Raw genomic sequence first — 20264 nt, 5'->3', positions numbered from 1 at the left:
GAGCATAATGTCTTGCACACACAGTAGCTTATCCTAGAACCTGGTACACAGTAGATGCTCAGTGAATGCTCAATAAATGGTTACTGATTGACTGACAGTAGTGGGCACTTCACAAGTATTTGTTGGCCAGAACCAAAGTGATCCATTGCACTCTACAGACTTCCAAAGGTAAGACCCTCCCGATTGATATTCTGTGTTTTCCCATGGGTTGACTGAGCCCAGCTCTGTGTTTATGGAAGAGAATGCCTGATCCTATGAGAATGAGAATGACAGAGATCTGCATGGACAAGGAATGAGAACAGAATTCTAAAGAAAAGCCAAGTAACTTGCATGCTGAACACATGGTGACTGATCAGTCAATGAGCAATTATTAAGCACCTGCTGTGCGTCAGGCCCTTGGCTAGATGATGGTAGTAAAAAGGTGAGAAGAAAACAAGTCCCTGTTCTGAAGGAAATTACATTCTACTGGAGTAGGGATCTGCTATACACAAATACATACATACATGTATGTGTGTACATATATGTGTATATACACATGTATACTATATACACATGTATGTTAGATACATATATATATACACATATACACATAAACACACAATATAGAAATATATGCAAAACACTTTTTTTAAGCATACCTGCAGTTTCATTGGTTGAGGTAACCTAAGAAGAGGAGATTCCAAGTTCGTACAGGATTGTAGATTTTAATTTAGAAGGGAGTTTAACGGGCCATTTGGTCCAGTTCCTTGACTTTTTAGATAAGGAAACTAAGACTGAGAGGTTAGAAAATTTACCCAGGGTTACTCAGCTAGTGAGTATGAGGTGGTATTCAAACTTGGCGAGTCTTCCATACTCTATGTCTACTCTAGCTCCTGGATAATCCCTATTATTGTGAAATCTTTCTCTTCTCTTCTTTCTTTCCTCTCTCTCTCTCTCTCTCTCTCTCTCTCTCTCTCTCTCTCTCTCTCTCTCTCTCTCTCTCTCTCTCTCTTTCTCTCTTTCTCCTCCCCACTGTCCACCTAGCTGACTCCTCAAGGCACAGACTGGCACCTTCTCTGCAGTTTCTTCTCAGAGAGTTGCCTGGGGCTCGTAGATGACTTGCCTAGGGTGGCACAAAAATTATGGATAAGAGGAGAGACTGAATTGTCTTCCTGATGCTGAGGTCAGTTCACTAACCACCATGAAACACAGTCTCTCAAAATAAATCCCCAGGCATTTTATTTGCAAGAAGCACTAAGATCTGAGGAAGGAGGGAGAGAATCAGGAAGGGATTCATGTAGAAAGTGGTGTTTGAACTGATCTTCCAAGAAAATTCAGAATTCTAATAAGAAAATGTAGTAGATGAAATTCTCTGGAGAATTTTTCATCAATAAATCCCATGTCCTTTGCACTCACACGTCTTAACAGGCAGGAAGATGGTCAGATCTCCCACCTGCTCATGCCCCAATTCTCAGAATCATCTAACATTCAATTGGGATAACCTTAAATATGCCAAGGTTGTGTGGCCATTGTAATGGAAACTTCTCCGGACTGGGGGCTGCTTTATTCTTTTCTGTAACCTCCAGCATCAGATACAGGACTTGGCACAGAGAAGGTGATTAATAGATACTTATTAATTGATCTGATTAATTAGTGGCAAAAGGTGAATAACTAAGGTAACCACATTCTGTGAAATAAAGGCTCTTCCATAGTAGAAGCTACTTACAAAATATTATCTAAAGAGCACACAATCCAACAGGGAACAAAGGATAAAACAACTATGTAAAAGCTCTCTCTATGTATATGTATGTGTATATACACATATGCACATGTGTACACATATGTACACATACATATATGTAGAGCGATATAGATATACCCACATACGTATATACACACATACACATGGATGCATATAGACACATACATCTATATCAATACAGATATAAACATAGATATAGTTGCACATAGACACAGGGCAGCTAGGTGGCACAGTAGATAGAGTATAGAATCTAGAATCAGGAAACCTGAGACCAAATCAAATCAGGAAGAGCTCAGACACTTACTATATGTGTGACCCTGGGCAAGTCACTTAACTTTGCCTCAGTTTCCTCATTTGTTAAATGAACTGGAGAAGAAAATGGCAAACTACTTCAGTGTCTTTGCCAAGAAAACCCCAAAGGGGGTCACAGAGAATGGAATACAACTAATCAACTAAACAACAAAATTTGTGTGTGTGTGTCACACATATGTATTGTGTGCAGATAGATAGATAGATAGATAGATAGATAGATAGATAGATAGATAGATAGAAAGATAATCTCAGAGGGAAGGGATGAGTATAAACAAGGGTTGGGAAAGGTTTATAGGAGATGGGAAGGAACCCAAGAAAGTCAGTAGGTAGAGGTGGGGAGGGAGAGCTTTCCAATGCATGGAGGACAGCCAATGGAAATGCTCAGAGTTGGGAGTATCGTGTTCAAGGAACAGCCAGGAGGCCAGTGTCACTGGATCGTAGAGTACATATGGGAGGTGGGGTAGGGGTAAGGTCTACAAAGCCTGAAGGGAAGTAATAGGTCATGAAGTACTTTGAAAACCAAACACAGGCTATTACATTTGATCCTAGGAGTCAATTTTGTATTTCATCCCTGAGCTGTAGGTACTAATCTCATCACCATTTTGCAGATGAGGAAACTGAGGCAGAAGAACCTAACTTGCCCTGAGTCACACAGCTGGTACTTGTCAGACATGAGCTTTGAACCCAAACCTCCTTACTCTAGATCCAGCACTCAATTACAACCGACTGCCTCTCAAGCAGATTAATAGTAATCGGAGATACTTCTGAGGTTTGCAAACATCAAAGTTTGCAAAATGCTTTTCATATATAATGTTACTTGATCTTCTCAACAACCCTGTGAGGTGGGTGCTATTATCATCCCCATTTTACAGATAAGGAAATGGAGACTCTTAGTGATTAATGACTTGCCCAGAGTCACACAGATAATGTCAGAGACATTAGACTATTAGGTACTGAAGGGAAGGAAAGAGTGCCTTATTCACCATTTCTCCCCTGTCCTTAGTCAGGGCACTGCATACAAGAGGTGCTCAATTAATGCCTCTTGCATGCTGAATGAAAGATACTGCTGCCCTAGGCAGACCCTGCCCTTGAGTTGCCCTCTCCCTCCTCAAACACTTAACCAGGAGTTAACCCTTCCCCACTTTTGCCTGGCCCTCATTTCGCAGGGAGGAGGAAAGGCTGTGACGTCTTCATCACTCCCAGGTGGCTCTTCCAAGTTAGCAAACTTTTCCAGGAATTTGAGAGGTAAAGATTTTTTTCACCTGCATCTCTTGTCCCCAAACATGAAGTGAAACAAGTACAAACCTGTGACAAATCTCTAGGCCTTTCTCTTATAGTGTTGGAATCTCTTTGGTGATGCAATCTAGAATCATGCCTCTTGTTTTGGACTATCCTTGTTCTGTGGGAATCCTCTGGAGTTAATTTGTGAACAAAATAGTCCCTGTGATTCTGAAATCTCTCCTGTGCCCAGTTTTCAGTTCATGTTAGATTTACCCATTACTAAAATCAAATTTCTTCAGCTCCCAATGCTAAAAGGTCATGTGCATGTGGAAATCCCTCAGTTCTCCTACCTGTCACATCAGAAACAATACCCCAAATAATTCCCCACAAAAGGGGCAAAAGCTTGGGAAAGGAGAAGCAGTGGGAAAGAGACAGAGAGAGAGCAGAGGCATGAGGGCTGGATTTGGAGTCAGAGAGCTTAGATTAGATTCCTGGCACTGCTACCTTACTCCCTAGGAGACCTTGAACAAGTGCCTTCCCCTCTGCTGAACTGTAGTTCAGTCATGCCCTACTCTTCATGACCCCATGGACTATATTGTCCATGGATTTTTCTTGGCAAAGACACTGAAGTGGTTTGCTATTTTCTTCTCTGTGGAACTAGGTTTCATCATCTTTAAAATGAAGAAGTTGGACTGGTTCTGTGCAGCTTAAAATTGCTTCTATGAGAACAAAATTTGACCAAAGGTATCCCCATATGGTGATGACTGACAAGGGATAGAGAAATCTGAAGCCCCACCTCCCATTCCCATGTTAGCTTCGTAACTGACAGAGTTAACCAAGAAAGGAGCAGAGAACAGTCTGGTAAGCACTCTCCTCCACTTACACACCAAAGGTTTGGGCTCTTCTGAGACAACCTCTGCCTGTATAGGAAAGTCCTCTCAAAAGAAACATTACTACTAATTTTGGCACATGTCATTATTCAAGTATCTATGACTCCATTTGGAGTTTTCTTAGCACAGACACTGGAATGCCTTGTCATTTCCTTCTCCAGTTCATTTTATAGATAAGGAACTGAGGCAAACAGGGTTAACTTGCCCAGGGTCACGCAACTAGTAGGTGCCTGAGGAAGCCTCAGTGCTTCCTGACTCCAGGACCCTATATACTGTACCACGTATTTCACATAGTAGCTACTTAGTGTTTTCCACTCATCTTTTTGAAGTCACTGGACTTTTTCTATGTATAACAAGCCATTACTAAACACCTACTAGGTTCAACAATTGGAAATCACTAATCTAACAAATAGCTTCAACAACAATGAAAACAGTATGGAGGGAGTGGAGGTTTGATTAATAGAAAGGCATTTGGGCCTTTTTCTGGTGCCTAAACTGTTCGGTTTTATTTCTTTTTATACCATCCAAAAGTTTAAACAGCTGGAAACTACAGACAGTAATAAAAAAAAAAAAGATGACTGTTGGCCAACTAGTGCTTGGAGCTAGTGGAAAATTGTGTTAATTCGTGTTAGAAAGGCTTCATCTTTTAAAAAGTCATTAAAAAAAATCTCAAGTCAAACCAGTGCCTAAAAACAAAGCCAGATTCTACAGCTTCCTGAATGGGACATCCATTCAATCAACTGGTCAACAAGCATTTATTGCTCACCTACTGCGTTCCAAGCACTTTTGTGCCAAGTAAGCCTCCATTCCAGGAAGACAGTAACTACAATAAACATTGATTATCAGCCATAGGTCTTCCTATGGTCTAATACTATAACTCCTGGTATTGTAACAGCTATTCAACAAAAGCTCTTCACTTACCCTTTTTCATCTGCTTCTGAGCAGCTCAAGGGACTGGGGAGCTTGGGAAGGAAGGTCTGAGAGGGTCCTGGAAAAGCAAACAGGAAAAGGATAAGAGGAAGCAGCCACGTGAGAAGTCAGCCAGCGCTGCCAGTCCCAGAGGGGTAGCCAGCACCTAAGCAGCACCGGGGCGCCCCTCACCAGGAAAGCTGAGGGCGCTTCTTGGCACAAGTTAGCAGTTGCCAGATCTTGAGGGTTAGGGGACAATCCCACTTGAGGAGAGCTAAAGACAGGACCCTCCTCAGGGTGTTTCTCTGCAAACTCCGTAGGACTTTCTGCTCCTTTCAGGGCTAGCAGAGCTCACTCCTCCCAAGGTCCTGGGGAATTCACGCCCCCAGTTCTATCTTGGGTTTCCAAAATTATCTATGCCTTCCACCTAGGCTAATCCTCTTACCCCTTGGGGGGTGGGGTTAGAGTGGGGGGGGGGGGTGAGTGTTCCGGTGTCCCCTCCCTTCAGGATTTGCCTGCCTAGAGATCGGTGGAACAAAACTGCCCTGGAGGCTAAGAGCGGAGGTGGGGTCAAGGGGAAAGGGATAGGGGCTTATGGGCCGAGAAGAAGGAGCTGGGGGGTTATCTGATGGTCATGGGCCACCGGCCGCGTAGCTCTGGCGGCTGCGGACTGCCTACGTACCCAGCACGAGGCTCAGAGCCCTCACCCCTTGTGCCAGGATGCTCCGCTTCCCCTTTGGGGAACGCACACAATGTCAGGGGACCGGAGCCGTGGAAGAACGGCGTCCTGGGCAGCCCTCACCTACCTCGAGCTCCCGGCGGGCTAGCCGCTCTCTCTCCGAGGCTCCCGGCTCTCGTGGCTCTCTCCGAGGCTGCCGCCGCCGGCTCCTCCTCGGCTCTCCCCTACCCAGCCGCCGCCGCTGCAGCTCCTCTCGGCCCAGCCCGGGGCTAGCGCGCGGCCGCCCGCTCCGTTCTCCTGGGGCAGGGGGAGAGCAGAGCCCAGGCGGGCAGCGAGGAGCTCGAGCGCCAGACCGAGGGGCTTGGGGAGAGGCGAGGAGGAGGGGAGGCGGGGGCGTGCGGGGGCCCGGACTCGGGCGGCCGGGATGGACTGCCCGCTGCCCACGGGAGGGGCGCGGACGGCAGGCAGGCCGACCAGGCGGCGCGGAAAGAGAGCCGCCGAGCTGGGCAGCCACTGCGCGCCTCTGCGCTGCTTTCCAGCGCCTCCCCTCCCGCGCCGAGCCCCCTGCTTCTCCCTTTGGCGCCGGGGCTGGAGGGAGGTGGCGGGTGGGGGCTGAGGGACCGAGGTCGGCCTCCCACGAGCCCCTGCTTCTCCTCGCCGCTCCTGCTCCCGCCTTGCCAGGCTCTCCCCGGCACCGCTACGCACAGCCCGCCCGGTGCGGGGAATAACAATGTGGCCGATCGCCCGGCGGAGCTGGGCTGTGGGTTGTGACGGGACTGGCCACCACCTGTCAATTCCGGCTCCCACCTAGAGCGTGCGGGTCCAACCTGCCCCCTCCTCCCGAGCCTCTCGCCCCTAGGGACCTCTGCAAGCCCGGGGCAAGTAACTGGGAGGGGCCCTTGTTCTTACACCCTCTCTTCCTTCAGCCCCGTAGCAAGCCCGTGGATCCCTGGCACCCCACCCTCTCTACCCTCAGGGGCTCTCCAGGCTTTAACACCTTCGCTGGCCTCTTCAAAGCTTTAAGTGGCAAATTCCCGTTGGATCCCCTCCCTCCGCAATTGTTTCCCTGTCCCCCCACTCATAATTCCCTGCGGGGGGCTCCACGCACCCGCCACTAGCCACCCTCGCTCTCTTTCATCCGAGGCCCCTCTTTTCAATGTGTCAGCCCCTCGCTAAGCATCTGCCAATGTGGTCCTGGTCTCCCGCTGCCATCCCTCTTCATCCCTTCCCTCCAGGGCTGCTGCACAAAGCCTGCTGGCAAAGCGCTCCTGCGAGAGGAGAAGCAGGCCTGGGGAAGCTGGCAGTGGGGAGGAGGGGAGCAGGCTTCGAGCACCGCAGCCGCACCGCGCCGCACCGCACGGTACCGCGCCGCACCGCACCGCCGTGTACAGAAAGATGCTTTTGCACAAAGGAACCCGCCAGACTGGGAAGGTGATGATTTGTGGGACTCGGTGCGATGCTGCGTAGGGGAGAGTCTGGGACGAGGAGAAACTCGGAGAAAATCCGCAGCCAACACACCCTGGGACAGACGGATGAGATACCCAGAACTTGGGGCGGGATGTGGGCGAGTGGCTGGCTTGCTAGACTTGGGCTGCTTCTCTGTCTGGCCTTTCTGTTCTGTAAAGCTTCTGGATGGAGACTTGCCACTGGGCCAAAGCTGGAGGAAACTCCCCCCGCCTCCATCCATTAGGATCTGTGTGACCCCCAGCAAGTCACCTAACCTCTCTCTGTCTCAATTTCCTCAGCTGTGAAGGGAAGGACAGAGGGGTTGGATGGCCTCCATGATCCCTTCCAGCTCTCAGTCTGTGATTCAATATTCCTTTCCTTTCAGAAAGGAAGGAATCTTAGAATTGGAAGGGGCACATGGATCCTGTCTACAATTACATAACAAGTGAATCCTCCAGCCTTTGCCTGAAGAACTTCCATTATAAGGAGCTCACCACCTAGAACAGGGTGGGGAACCTTTGGCCTGGAGGCCACATGTGACCCTCTAGGTCCTCAAGTGCAGCCCTCTGACAGAATTTCATCTGCACTTGAGGACCTAGAGGGCCACATGTGGCCTCCAGGCCAAAGGTTCCCCCCAGCCCATTCCACTTGTGGACTGTTCTAATCCGTGGGGAAGTTTTCTGTTATATCAGACTTATTAGTCTCCTAATTTCCATCAATTTGGGGACAAGCCTAATAATTCTCATCTCCCTCCAGAGAGCCCTTCAAATGCTTGAAGACAATTATCATGTCCCCCATCTTCTATTCTCCAAACTAAACATCTCCAGCTCTTTCCTTTTATTAAGGAGAAGGGGAGATGGATGAAGTAGCTTCAGACCAAGAACCAAGATCCATACTTGAGCATACTTATGGCAAGTAGGACTTTGATGGTTAAAATTTAGCTGGTAAGATTTAGAACTGAAAGGGACCTCAGAGGTCACCCTTAGTTTACAGATGAGAAAATTGAGGCCATGAAGGTTATGCAACGTGCATCGTTATCCAAGAAATAGAATCTGGATTTGAACCCAGATCCTCTGAATCCTGGAGAAGAAAATGGCAAACCACTCCAGCATTTTTGCCAAGAGAACCCCAAATGGGGCTACGATAAGTGAGACATGACTGAAAAAACAACCAAACAAGAAACAATGGCCTCTGAATCCAGAGCCACTGTCCACTTGCCCAAGGTCCTACAGATAAGACTCCTGCCTTAGTAACGCTCACTAGCTATATGACTTTAAGCACATTCATTTCTGTTCCTCAGTTCTTTATCGGTAAAAGGAAGCGGTTGAACTAAATGGCCACCGAGATCCCTTCCAACTCTAAATCTATTATCCAATGGGCCTGCCACCTTCACCTGGGCTTCCTCTATCACATGGTGGCAGGAGGCCTGGACATCCCAAGCTAATGATTCCCTGGGCTCACTCCAGTTCATTCTATTAAAGTCCAACTTCACTCTGATGTCTTATACCAGCCACCATTGTTACTCTACAACACTTCTCATACCCATTAGCTGACTGTTGAGGCCTGTGCCAAGAACTAGTAATGCCAGAGCACCGAGGGCAGGGCTGAAAGCCAGCAACTCCTGCTATGTAAGCCCATTGGTCACACATTCTCCATCTGTAAAAAGAGTGGCTGTCCAATCTTTCTTTTGTAGAGGACAGTCGGTATCCATCAATCAGAGCTGGGGATAAGGGGAGTCTTGCCAATGCAAGGGTGAGTATAGTATTGGGCTGAATTTGTGACTCATCTGGAAACAAAGGGACCTGTTTGACATGTCACCATTTTCCCTCTCCTTCAACAATAGTGGTGATTTTGGGCACCCCCTCCCATTTCCTCCAAAGCTATTCTGTCCCTGTTAGAAAAACATGTTGTCGGGGTCTTAGTTGTACCAACTCGTTAACTATTCTTTCGCATTATGTGTTTTTATATTTCCCATACACTCTTTAATCTTTTGATGTGCTTCAGAACAATAAGAGCTTCTTTTTCCCCCCAGAAAACGCCAGACCTATTTCTACACACAGTGTAATCTTGTTAATGGGTGTGAGTCACCTGGTGTTTTCAGGTACGTAATCATTTTTGTCATTAGTTCATCTTATACTCAAGTGTCTGAGAGAACAAGGACAGGCTCCTTCTAAAGAAGTAAAGCATTAAGTTATCTTGACTTTAAGTAGTTTACCCACTTCTGATGGAGGCAGCAAACAGGATAAGTTCACCGGTGCTGGAAAATTCACTTTCTGGACTTATTATTGTTGTTGTTTTTAAATACAGGCATCCAAGGGGAAGATGATGATTAAATGCTCACCGGTGCTGGAAAATTCACTTTCTGGACTTATTATTGTTGTTGTTTTTAAATACAGGCATCCAAGGGGAAGATGATGATTAAATGCTAACATCTAGCCCCTTAAAAGTACAGGCCAAAGTGTACATCAGTGTGATTTTTAACCTCTGTTTTACACTTCTATCTCCCTGGTGACCCCTCTGAGCAGCTGGTCTTAATTCCTCAATGACTGGCTTGCAGAGGTTAGGAACTAGAGGCATTAGTGAACGGATATTGTACTTGGAGTCCAGGAGATGTGAGTTTCAGTCATAGTTCAGACACTTATTTGATGTGGGACTGCAGACAAATCATTTGCCTTTCCTTAGCCTCAGTTTCCTCTTCTGTGAAATAGAGATTATAATAACAATGCCTACCTCACAGGATTGTTCTGAGTCAAATATACATACACGCATTCATATATACATATATTTACATAAATACACAAACATATACATACATATACACATACACACATATAGTGGTTTGCCAGCCTTAAAGTGCTATAGACAGGTGGTTCCTTGACCCCATTCCCTACCACCACCTTTAAGTAAGCTTTCTGGATCCTTTCAGGTTTGAGCACTGTCTCCCTCTTGAGATGACTTTGTATACACTGTGTAGACAGTGCTACCTTTCAGGAATCGTGTAGTTTTCCAGGAGAATATAAGTTCCATGAAGGCAAGAGTAGATTCATGTTTTTTTGACTTTATATTCCTGGAGCCTAGCACAGTAGCTTGAACATGTTAGGCTTTAATAAATGCTTTTTGAAATCAAGTTAACTGAATTTTCAACAAATAAACCCAAAATTAATGTAAAAGTGGAGATTTTGAAAAGTAAAGGAGAGTAGATAAAGGGGAAAACAAAAACAATCGATAAATGTAAAAGCTAGTTCTTTGAAAAAACTAATAGAATCATCGGTCTTGAACAGAATCAACTGAGGTAACCCAATCGAAATGAGATTATAAAAATAAAATTACAATGAAAGAAAGAAAAAGAATGATCAGAATGTACCAGAGGAATATGCCAGCAGAACTGAAATTTTAAAGAAAATGAAAGATTACCTACAAAAATACAAAATACCTAAACTAAGAGAACATGAAAAAGAAATCTTGAAGAACTTAATCTCAGAAAGTGAAATTGAGCACACTGGAGAGACAGAGTGCCTCAGTGGATAGAGAACTGTCTTTGAAGCCAAGGAGTCCTGATTTAAAGTCTTACCTTTGAGGCATCTCTGTTCTCTGGGACAGTGGTGCCAAGCTCAAACAGAAACGATCCCTACCTAGTGCACATTGATTTAGATATTAACACGAACGTTATCTGTATTGTATTTTATATCTATCCATTTTTTTGAACGTTTCCCAATTATGTTTTAATCTGGTTCAGCCACATTGGAGAGTTTTGTGAGCTGCAGAGTCCAGCACCCCTGCGCTAAGCAACTGTCTCTAACACTGAAACTTGAAGAGAAAGCACAGAACTATATGAGGTCCCCTCAATTAAGAATTCTGTACATTAAAGAAATAACAAGTCCAGCTTCTTTAACTAGATAAGACCTACGGGGAGGAGGGGAGGAAATGGATTAAGTTGATTTACACATGAATTCTGTCAAACATTTACAGAGAAATTGATGCCTAAGCTACACAAATTATTCTCAAAAAGTAAGAAAACAAAATGCATTATTGAGACAAATATTGTCCTAATATCTAACCCAGAGAATAATAATGCAAAGGAAGGGAGCTCTAGACAAGTATCACTAATGAATATTAATGTATAAAAATTTGAATAAAATCCTAGCGAAAGGCCTCAGCAACATAGGGGAAAAAAAGCACAAACTGGATTTAGATTAAGCATATAAAGAGAATTTAACAATTTTTTTTTGGGGGGGGGTTACAATAATCATATTAAACAAACCACAGAATTATAGAAATGAGTGCAGTAAAATCATTTAACAAAGTACAGCAATTATTATTGTATCAAACTGAATTGAAAGATATGAGGCAAAAATGCTGAGTGAGAAAAATGGTGAGTGCCCTAATGTACTGACCTCTACCTTAATACTTGCCAATTGTGTCTTTTGTAACTGAAGAGTAAAAACAAAGATGCCATTTTCTATTCCTGAGCCTTCTCTTTTGAGCAGGATTTTCATATCACCCATCCACTGAAGAAAAAACATGCAATAATTATTCATTGTAAGTGTAAAATATTGTGCTGGTAGGGAGGGGAAGTCCAGGTGTGGAATGGAGGCAAAGCTTAGTTAGAATGCAGTTCCCTTCGCTTTACTGCTCTTTAGGGTCTTACAACATGAATATTAGGAGGGAGGGGTGGATAAGCACAGGTTACCATGCTCAAAGTGCCAAAGGGATCTCTGATCTCTTCATTTGGGGTCTTCTTATTCCCATCCATGTCCCTCCAACAAAGAAGGCCACCCAACATGTTGGGGTTCTTCCTCTATTTCTCATCACATTGAAAAGACACCAAAATGGCACCTCAACTCTCTCCTATTCTTCTGTCCTCACTAAACTGCCTTCTTTCTATTCACCCATTTTCTTGATGGTACCCTCTCCTCTTCAAATGATCATTCTTGTTAAAGATTGTGACCTTCTGATGCCTACCATGAACTCTCCATTATTTAATAAACAATTTCATTTGTAATTGCTCAGTGAGTGTAGTGTTCCATGACTGAGAGCCAAATGAAAACACTGAAAGAATATTAGTAATAAAAAGAGAGGCATTTGTTTCCAGAAAAAAACATGGCGGTTATTAAGGGAGGTTTGCAGTTTCCTGAAGGCAATCCAGTTTTTCTTATTCTTATCTGATTCTGGGTCCAAATCACTGTCCATTAGTACTGTTAGGTGTGTGTGTTTGTGTGTATGTGTTTGTGTGTACACTTCCCCCATGGGGATCCATGATGGAGAGGCCCTTCCTCACTCTCCCCATAAGAACATGTGCACATACTCATCATCTGACTTCTTTCTGATGGCTATGAAGTGTCTTTTCGTTGGCTAGAACTTTAGACATACTCAAAGAAACAGTCTTTGCCTTTTCTTCCTTCCAGGTTCAAGATTTAAGGATGACTCTCTGAGATCTAGAGGATGGGTGGAGGGAGGCCCAGTCTTGCAAGGGCATGACCTCCCATGCCAAATGGGGTTGCCTCCTGTTTGTGTTTGTTTTCCCTAGATACAGGGACTTGAGAGATCTCAAAAAGCAACTGGCATCTTCTTGGACACTTGAGCAGTTGGGTACCATATTCCAGAGTAGTCACAGAGGCAGAAGCAGATGAGCTGAAAGGGAGAAAATTGTCCATAGCAAAGAGAAGGGATGCACAGTGCTTGGCACATACAAGCATTTAATACATGTTCATTCCCTTTCCTTCCTACCCCTTAAGAGTCTGAGGTGGGGGTAGAATAGAAACAGAGTGGCTACCATTCCTCTGTTAAAGAGAACATCAAACACAGATCAATGAACCCAAGACAATTGTATGAACTGGTGAAGGTCACCAGCTCCTGTGACCTCAGCTGGGCAGTGCCCAGGGAGTCTCTATGCTAGATATATGGCAGTAGAAAGATAAGTATACATACTTTCATGTATGTGTATTTTGCCTGTGTAGACATGGAGATGTCTGCATGTTTGAATATATATACACATGCAGATACATGCAAATATGTTTGATTGTGGACCCTCATTGGAAAGGAGACAGATAGGAAGTTGTTTTTTGAACAAGAAAGAAAGATTGAGGCCTGTGACACTGGTAAGTGTCTGGGGCCAGAGCTTCACAGAAAAGAAAGGAAGCCAAAAAGGTGGGGTGCTGTGGCTGACTGATCAGAGGTGAAGGGCACTAAGACCCCAAAGTGAGGAGAATCACAAGAACTTGGAGCTTTGTGAAACTTCCTGGTCTGCTTAGAAAATGATCCACTTGGGCAAAATGTGAGGGTTTTCTTCACTGTTACTGCTTTCGAGACCTGGACAATTTCACTTTCTTCCTGTCCTCAAACCTATTACTGTCTGGCAAACGCTTATTGCTCACCCTCAAAAGTTTCCTGATCTATGAAACTTTACTCAGGTACTGTATGTACTTTTATAATGGATTTTGTTTCCAAATAAAAATAAATTGATTTTTTTAATTAAATTTCGTGTGTTTGCTGTGAAGGAGTGAACCACACAATGTGAACAATAAAAAGGAACACATTGACCTGTAGCTCTGTTTAATAATAAGCCAACTCGCCCTGCCTCCACCCCTTTCTCTCTCTCTTAGCATTCAATCAATCAGTCATAGGTTTTAGGTTAAGTGAAAAAAAAGATACATATAGAAATCCTTGAAATCCATTAGATAAAATGAAATGATGGTATGCAGAAGTATTTGGATTGGTTGATAGGACTTGCCATGCCTTGTAGATTTTACATAAAATTCTGTTTGGAACCCCAGGTAGTTTAATGGTGGGAGTCATTCTTACCAAGTGTCAGAATGAATCAAGCTTTGCTGGTCTCCCTCCACTTCTTTGACCAGAAAAGAACCTTGTGAAAACTGGATATTTAGAGGATTTTTGTACTTTATAGGGGCTCCTATTCCTAGAAGCATCCCCAGTAGGCTGCAGAACATGTATCGGTGCTGTGGACAAATGAAACAGAATGGGAAAAAAGTTGTTTTCAGATTGCCCCAGGAACTCAGCTGAGAAGCTCCACCAGACCCAAGGAGAACTTCATCAAGATCCCATGAGGAGGAACTAAGGGCTTCTAACAGTCAGCAGCTCTGATTTGGCACATGTACTAACTGAGCCTGAATTCAATTTCTCTTGGACACTATTTATACTGGAGTGAAAGTGTGTCATAGGCTTAAGGGAAGGTTTTGTACAAACTGTTCTTACTGTGCTACCTTTACAAATAGCCCCCCCCTTTTTTTAGGGAACCCATTGTATTATTTATTAATTAATTAATGAAGTTAGTGTTTTAGGCATTATATCTTTTTAAAATTTTTTTATTTAACTTTTAACATTCATTTTCACAAAATTTTGGGTTCCAAGTTTTCTCCCCTTTTGTCCCCTCCCCCACCCCAAAACACTGAGCATTCTAATTGCCCCTATCACTAATCTGCCCTCTCTTCTATCATCCCTCTCTTCCCTTGTCCCCATCTTCTCTTTTGTCCTGTAGGGCAAGATAACTTTCTATACCCCATTACCTGTATTTCTTATTTCCTAGTAGCAAGAACAGCACTTAACAGTTGTTCCTAAAACTTTGAGTTCCAACTTCTCTTCCTCCCTCCCTCCCCACCCATTCCCTTTGGGAAGGCAAGCAATTCAATATAGGCCATATCTGTGTAATTTTGCAAATGACTTCCATAATGGTCGTGTTGTGTAAGACTAACTATATTTCCCTTCATCCTATCCTGCCCCCCATTGCTTCTGTTCTCTCTTTGGATCCTGTCCCTCCGCAAGAGTGTTGACTTCAAATTGCTCTCTCCTCCCATTGCCCTCCCTTCTATCATCCCCCCACCCTGCTTATCCCTTTCTCCCCCAGTTTCCTGTATCGTAAGATAGGTTTTCATACCAAAATGAGTGTGCATTTTATTCCTTCCTTTAGTGTAATGTGATGAGAGTAAACTTCATGTTTTTCTCTCACCTCCCCTCTTTTTCCCTCCACTAAAAAGTCTTTTGCTTGCCTCTTTTATGAGAGATAATTTGCCCCATTCCATTTCTCCCTTTCTGTTCCCAATATTTCTCTCTCACTGCTTAATTTCATTTTTTTAAGATATGATCCCATCCTATTCACTTCACTCTGTGCTCTGTGTGTGTATGTGTGTGCACGCGCGCGTGTGTGTGTAATCCCACCAACTACCCAGATACTGAAAAGTTTCAAGAGTTACAAATATTGTCTATCCAAGTAGGAATGTAAACAGTTCAACTTTAGTAAGTCCCTTATGACTTCTCTTTGCTGTTTACCTTTTCATACTTCTCTTCATTCTTGTGTTTGAAAGTCAAATTTTCTTTTCAGCTCTGGTTTTTTCATCAAGAATGCTTGAAAGTCCTGGATTTCATGGAAAGACCATTTTTTCCCCTGAAGTATTATACTCAGTTTTGCTGGGTAGGTGATTCTTGGTTTTAGTCCTAGTTCCCTTGACTTCTGGAATATCCTATTCCATGCCGTTCAAGCCCTTAATGTAGAAGCTGCTAGATCTTGTGTTATCCTGATTGTATTTCCACAATACTTGAATTGTTTCTTTCTAGCTGCTTGCAATATTTTCTCCTTGACCAGAGAACTCTGGAATTTGGCCACAATGTTCCTGGGAGTTTCTCTTTTTGGATCTCTTTCAGGTGGTGATCGGTGGATTTCTTGAATATTTCTCTTGCCCTCTGGTTCTAGAACATCAGGGCAATTTTCCTTGATAATTTCATGAAAGATGATGTCTAGGCTCTTTTTTTGATCATGGCTTTCAGGCAGTTCCATAATTTTTAAATTGTCCCTCCTGGATCTATTTTCCAGGTCAGTTGTTTTTCCAATGAGATATTTCACATTACCTTCCATTTTTTCATTCTTTTGGTTTTGTTTTGTGATTTCTTGGTTTCTCATAAAGTCATTAGCCTCCATCTGTTCCATTCTAATTTTGAAAGAACTATTTTCTTCAGTGAGCTTTTGGACCTCCTTTTCCATTTGTCTAATTCTGCTTTTTAAAGCATTCTTCTCCTCATTGGCTTTTTGAACCTCTTTTGCCAATTGAGTTAGCCTATTTTTCAAGGTGTTATTTTCTTCAGCATTTTGGGGGGTCTCCTTTAGCAAGGTGTTGACCTGCTTTTCATGCTTTTCTTGCATCTCTCTCATTTCTCCTCCCAGTTTTTCCTCCACCTCTCTAACTTGATTTTCAAAATCCTTTTTGAGCTCTTCCATGGCTTCAGCCCATTGAATATTTATTTTGGATGTTTGAGATATAGAATCCTTGATTTCTATGTCTTTCCCTGATGGTAAGCATTGTTCTTCCTCATCAGAAAGGATGGGAGGAGGTATCTGTTCACCAAGAAAGTAACCTTCTGTGGTCTTATTTTTTTTTCCCTTTTCTGGGCATTTTCCCAGCCAGTGACTTGACTTCTGAGTTTCCTTTCCACACCCACCTTGCCTCCAGATCCGCCCAGCTAGTGCTTGGGGGCTGAGATTCAAATGCTGCTTCCCAGGCTCAGGGCTTTTGGTAGGGGTGGGGCTGCTATTCAGTGTGAGATTAAGTTCAGCTGCTCAGGTTGGGGCAGGGCCACCTCATGGGGCTCAGTTCCCTCAGGGGGTTTATGTGGAGACCTTCAACAATGGATCCAAGCTCCTGCCTGCTTTGGGAGCCCCTGTCTGCTGCTGCCTCTGCTGCTGCCTCCCAAGGGGGCCTGAGTCATGAAGACCCCCCACTCCCCTCTCCAGAAGCCGAAAAGACACTCCCACTGACCCTTGGCACCTGTGGGTGGCGGGACCTGCGTGGCTGCTGGAGATTCTGTCCCTGAAGCCTGCTCGGATCAGCTCCTCTCGGTGCCATGCTGCCAAGGCAGGGCTGGGCTCTGCTCCAGGTCTGATGCGCGACGGACCTTTCCTGTCAGTGTTTCAGGTCTCTCTGGAACAGAAATCTCCTCCACTCCATTGTTCTGTGGATTCTGCTGCTCCAGAATTTGTTGGAAGTTCTTCTTTACAGGTAATTTATGGGCTGTGGGTTAGGAGCTCGCATATGTGTATTTTTCTACTCTGCCATCTTGGCTCCTCCCCACAAATAGCCCCTTTTAAAAGTTAATTGTTAATTAATATAAACTCACAATATGGGGGATCATATTGGTGGGGGCATGTGAGCTATAGCAGGAGAAAAGATCTTCCCCCTTCCCTCTCTGTGCACTGATGGATAAACTCTATGCCTTCCAAATGATTTGCCATGATCTGTGGATATATTCCAATAAATCAACAAACATTTATTAAATATCAACTACATACCATGCACTGTACTAGATATTAGGAAGACAAAGATAAAAAGTTCTAGCAGAATATCACCATACATAAGGGAATCTGGAAGACATCATTCTTCATAAGGAATCTCTTTCTCCAACTTGGACTCTCCATTTCTGTTGTTTTCTGTCTTTCAATCTTGAATAATTTTAATGAATCCACAGGAAACACCTTTTTCAGAAAAGAGTCTTTCAAGCAGGATTTTATTGAATCAAATATTTTTCTATATTCAGCAGACAATTAGCACAGTGAGCTCTTACATTTGCTTTATCTTTCAGTCAAGTGTGTACAAATAAAGATGTGATTGACTTTTGGATATTTCTTAGAAGAAATTGGTTTTTTGAGAATACCCTCAAATAAAGATATCCTCAATACGTGTGGAGATAATTCCTATAAAAAGTTAGCAAAGGTGGGAAAGTAGGTATATAAGTCAATAGTTGGGGGTCTTTTTTAAGATTTTTAATCTAATTTTTATTGATGCCATGTTTTTATGTTAGTCATCTCCAAACAAGAGACACATACATAGTGGAAAGGACTCTGGGTCTGATGTCAGAGAAAATAGATTCACTCTAAGCTCTGAAACAGACTACCTTAGGCAAATCATTTCACTCCTTTGAACCTCAGTTTCCTTATCTTTAAAATCAGGGAATTCAGTGTAATGGCCTCTGATATTTGTTCTGGATGTAAACCCATGATCTCTATGTTCTCTCTCCAGTGTGCCACATCTTGTGATGAAAACTTCAGAAAGAGAGAAAAAAGGCAATTTATCAAAAAATAAGCAAAAAAAATCAGATGTGTATGACTGTATATGAAATGCTATACTCCTAATCCTCCACCTCTGCAACAAAGGGAGGAAATGCATGTTTCCAAATTTTCTGTGGTGTCAAGCTTAACATCCATTTTTGTGAAGTCTTAACATTCTTAAAATTTTTAATTTAACTGTAATTTTTGTGAATGCTATTTTTTTGTGTTCTGATTGCATCTCTCAGCATCTGTTCATATCAATCTTCCCATGCTGCTCTCAATCCTTGAGATGGAACATCAAGTACAAAGAAAGGCAAATCATCCTTTGGCTGGAATACAGAATATTTGATGAAAGTAGGAAATAGATCTCTATAACATCTCATTGCATTCATGTACCACATGGTTAGCTATTTCCCAAACAAGTTTGTTTTATAGCTATTGCTACCATAATAATTTCTGCTTTTAATATGTTGAAGTATATGCTGAACAATGATAGTGTTGGAAAGAAAAAGCTATTGACATTTGAGTCACTTAAAAAAACTGCAATCACACATTTAATCCCAGAATAGTTGGGCCAGTTCATAGCACCCCAAGAGTATATAGACATCTGTCTTTCCACAGCATTTCCATATTTTTGTCAGTTTGGCCATTCTACTGAATGTGAGTTAAAACATCAGGGATGTTTTGATTTTTACTCCTCTTATTAGTAGTGACTTTGTGCAATATTTTAAATGATTATTAATAGTTTACAATTCTTCTTTTGAACACTATTCATACCCTTTGACAACGCATCCCCTGACAAGTGTGTCTTGGTCTTACATATTCATTTTTAATCTATATCTATGCTGGATACTGACCCCTATCAGAAACAGCTGATGCAATAAATTTCCTCAATTAGTGCATTTCCCTTTTATTTTAACTATTTTGATTTTATTCATGCAAAAAACATTAAAATTCTGTGTAAGTGACATGATCACTAAGCCACAGCTCTGATGTAGATGTACAAGATACAGAACTGGAAGACAGCATCAGGATTATCCTGTTTAAACTCACCACTTCACAGAGGAGCAAACTGAAGTCCAGAGAAGGGAAGGGATTTTCCCAAGGTGATTTAAACAGTAAATATCAGACCTGTGATCTAAACCTAGGGTCTGGGCCCTCTGACTACAGATCAATATAAGAGGAGGTAAGGAATGGAAGGTGAACTGAATGGCTATGTGGAGTAGGGGGATTTGGAATCAGGAAAACTTGAATTAAATTTTGACTCAGATACATATTAGGCGTGTGACTCTCGTAGAATCAATTCATGCCCCTGTGCCTCGGTTTCCTCATCAGTAAATGAGCATTGATTTAATAGCCCCCAAGTTTCCATTCACCTTTAATTCATTATCCGGTGATCTTATAATCAGGGGATGCTTTGATTTATTAGATGGGTCTACTCAAATGCACTTGATAAGATTTAAGGGCTTCCTTTTGTCTGAGGGGCACCTCCTATGTAGAGATAGACATACATGAAGACGTAGCAAGTTCCTCTAATTATATCCCAATGGGAAACACCCCGGGTTCATTGGTGCCTGAGACTGTAAGCTATGAAATAGCTATGCTCCTTTTTGTGGCTTCTCTCCCTTACACTTCCATACTGGAGTTCCACAGAAATGGAAAGTGGTGAATTACAAGAGAATCAATCAACAAATAAATGTCTCTTTCGTCCCTACTATGTGCCAGATACGGGCACTAAGCAAAGCTAAGGAAAGCATTTATTGTGTTTCCTGGACCTCTGATTTCTGGCTGTCTTCTGATTCCTTTTTCCCCTTTTCTGAGCACAGGTGAGATACTTGAGTTCCTGAGAAGACTTTCCCATTTTTGAAGGTTGCATTGTGGATAATGTCAGTTCAAGAGTTTCTCATTCAGGATTTCTTGAGTTCAATCATTTGAGTGCTATAACACCCAGAAGGAGATCTCCTCATAGGGTACTCCTTGGAGAAAGACGTTGACTACCACCATGACCTCCATCTT

The 20264-nt window shown here is 43.1% G+C and overlaps 1 protein-coding gene across 1 annotated transcript in view; it reads right to left on the bottom strand.

Moving 5' to 3' along the window:
• PDE4B (phosphodiesterase 4B) overlaps positions 1 to 6738 on the bottom strand; it is a 633414-nt gene extending 626676 nt beyond the window's left edge. Inside the window, exons 1-2 of the mRNA XM_072649760.1 lie at positions 5880 to 6738; positions 5086 to 5152 (exon numbers count right to left, since the gene is read on the bottom strand). The gene's annotated coding sequence lies outside the window, so the exon portion shown is untranslated. The remainder of the gene's footprint in view (positions 1 to 5085; positions 5153 to 5879) is intronic.
• Positions 6739 to 20264: the final 13526 nt, after the last annotated feature.

This window comes from Notamacropus eugenii, chromosome 2 (assembly GCF_028372415.1).
Source record: "Notamacropus eugenii isolate mMacEug1 chromosome 2, mMacEug1.pri_v2, whole genome shotgun sequence".
NCBI lineage: Eukaryota > Metazoa > Chordata > Mammalia > Diprotodontia > Macropodidae > Notamacropus > Notamacropus eugenii.
The sequence above is the reverse complement of the archived record's forward strand: the minus strand, read 5'-3'. Positions and strand labels throughout refer to the sequence as shown.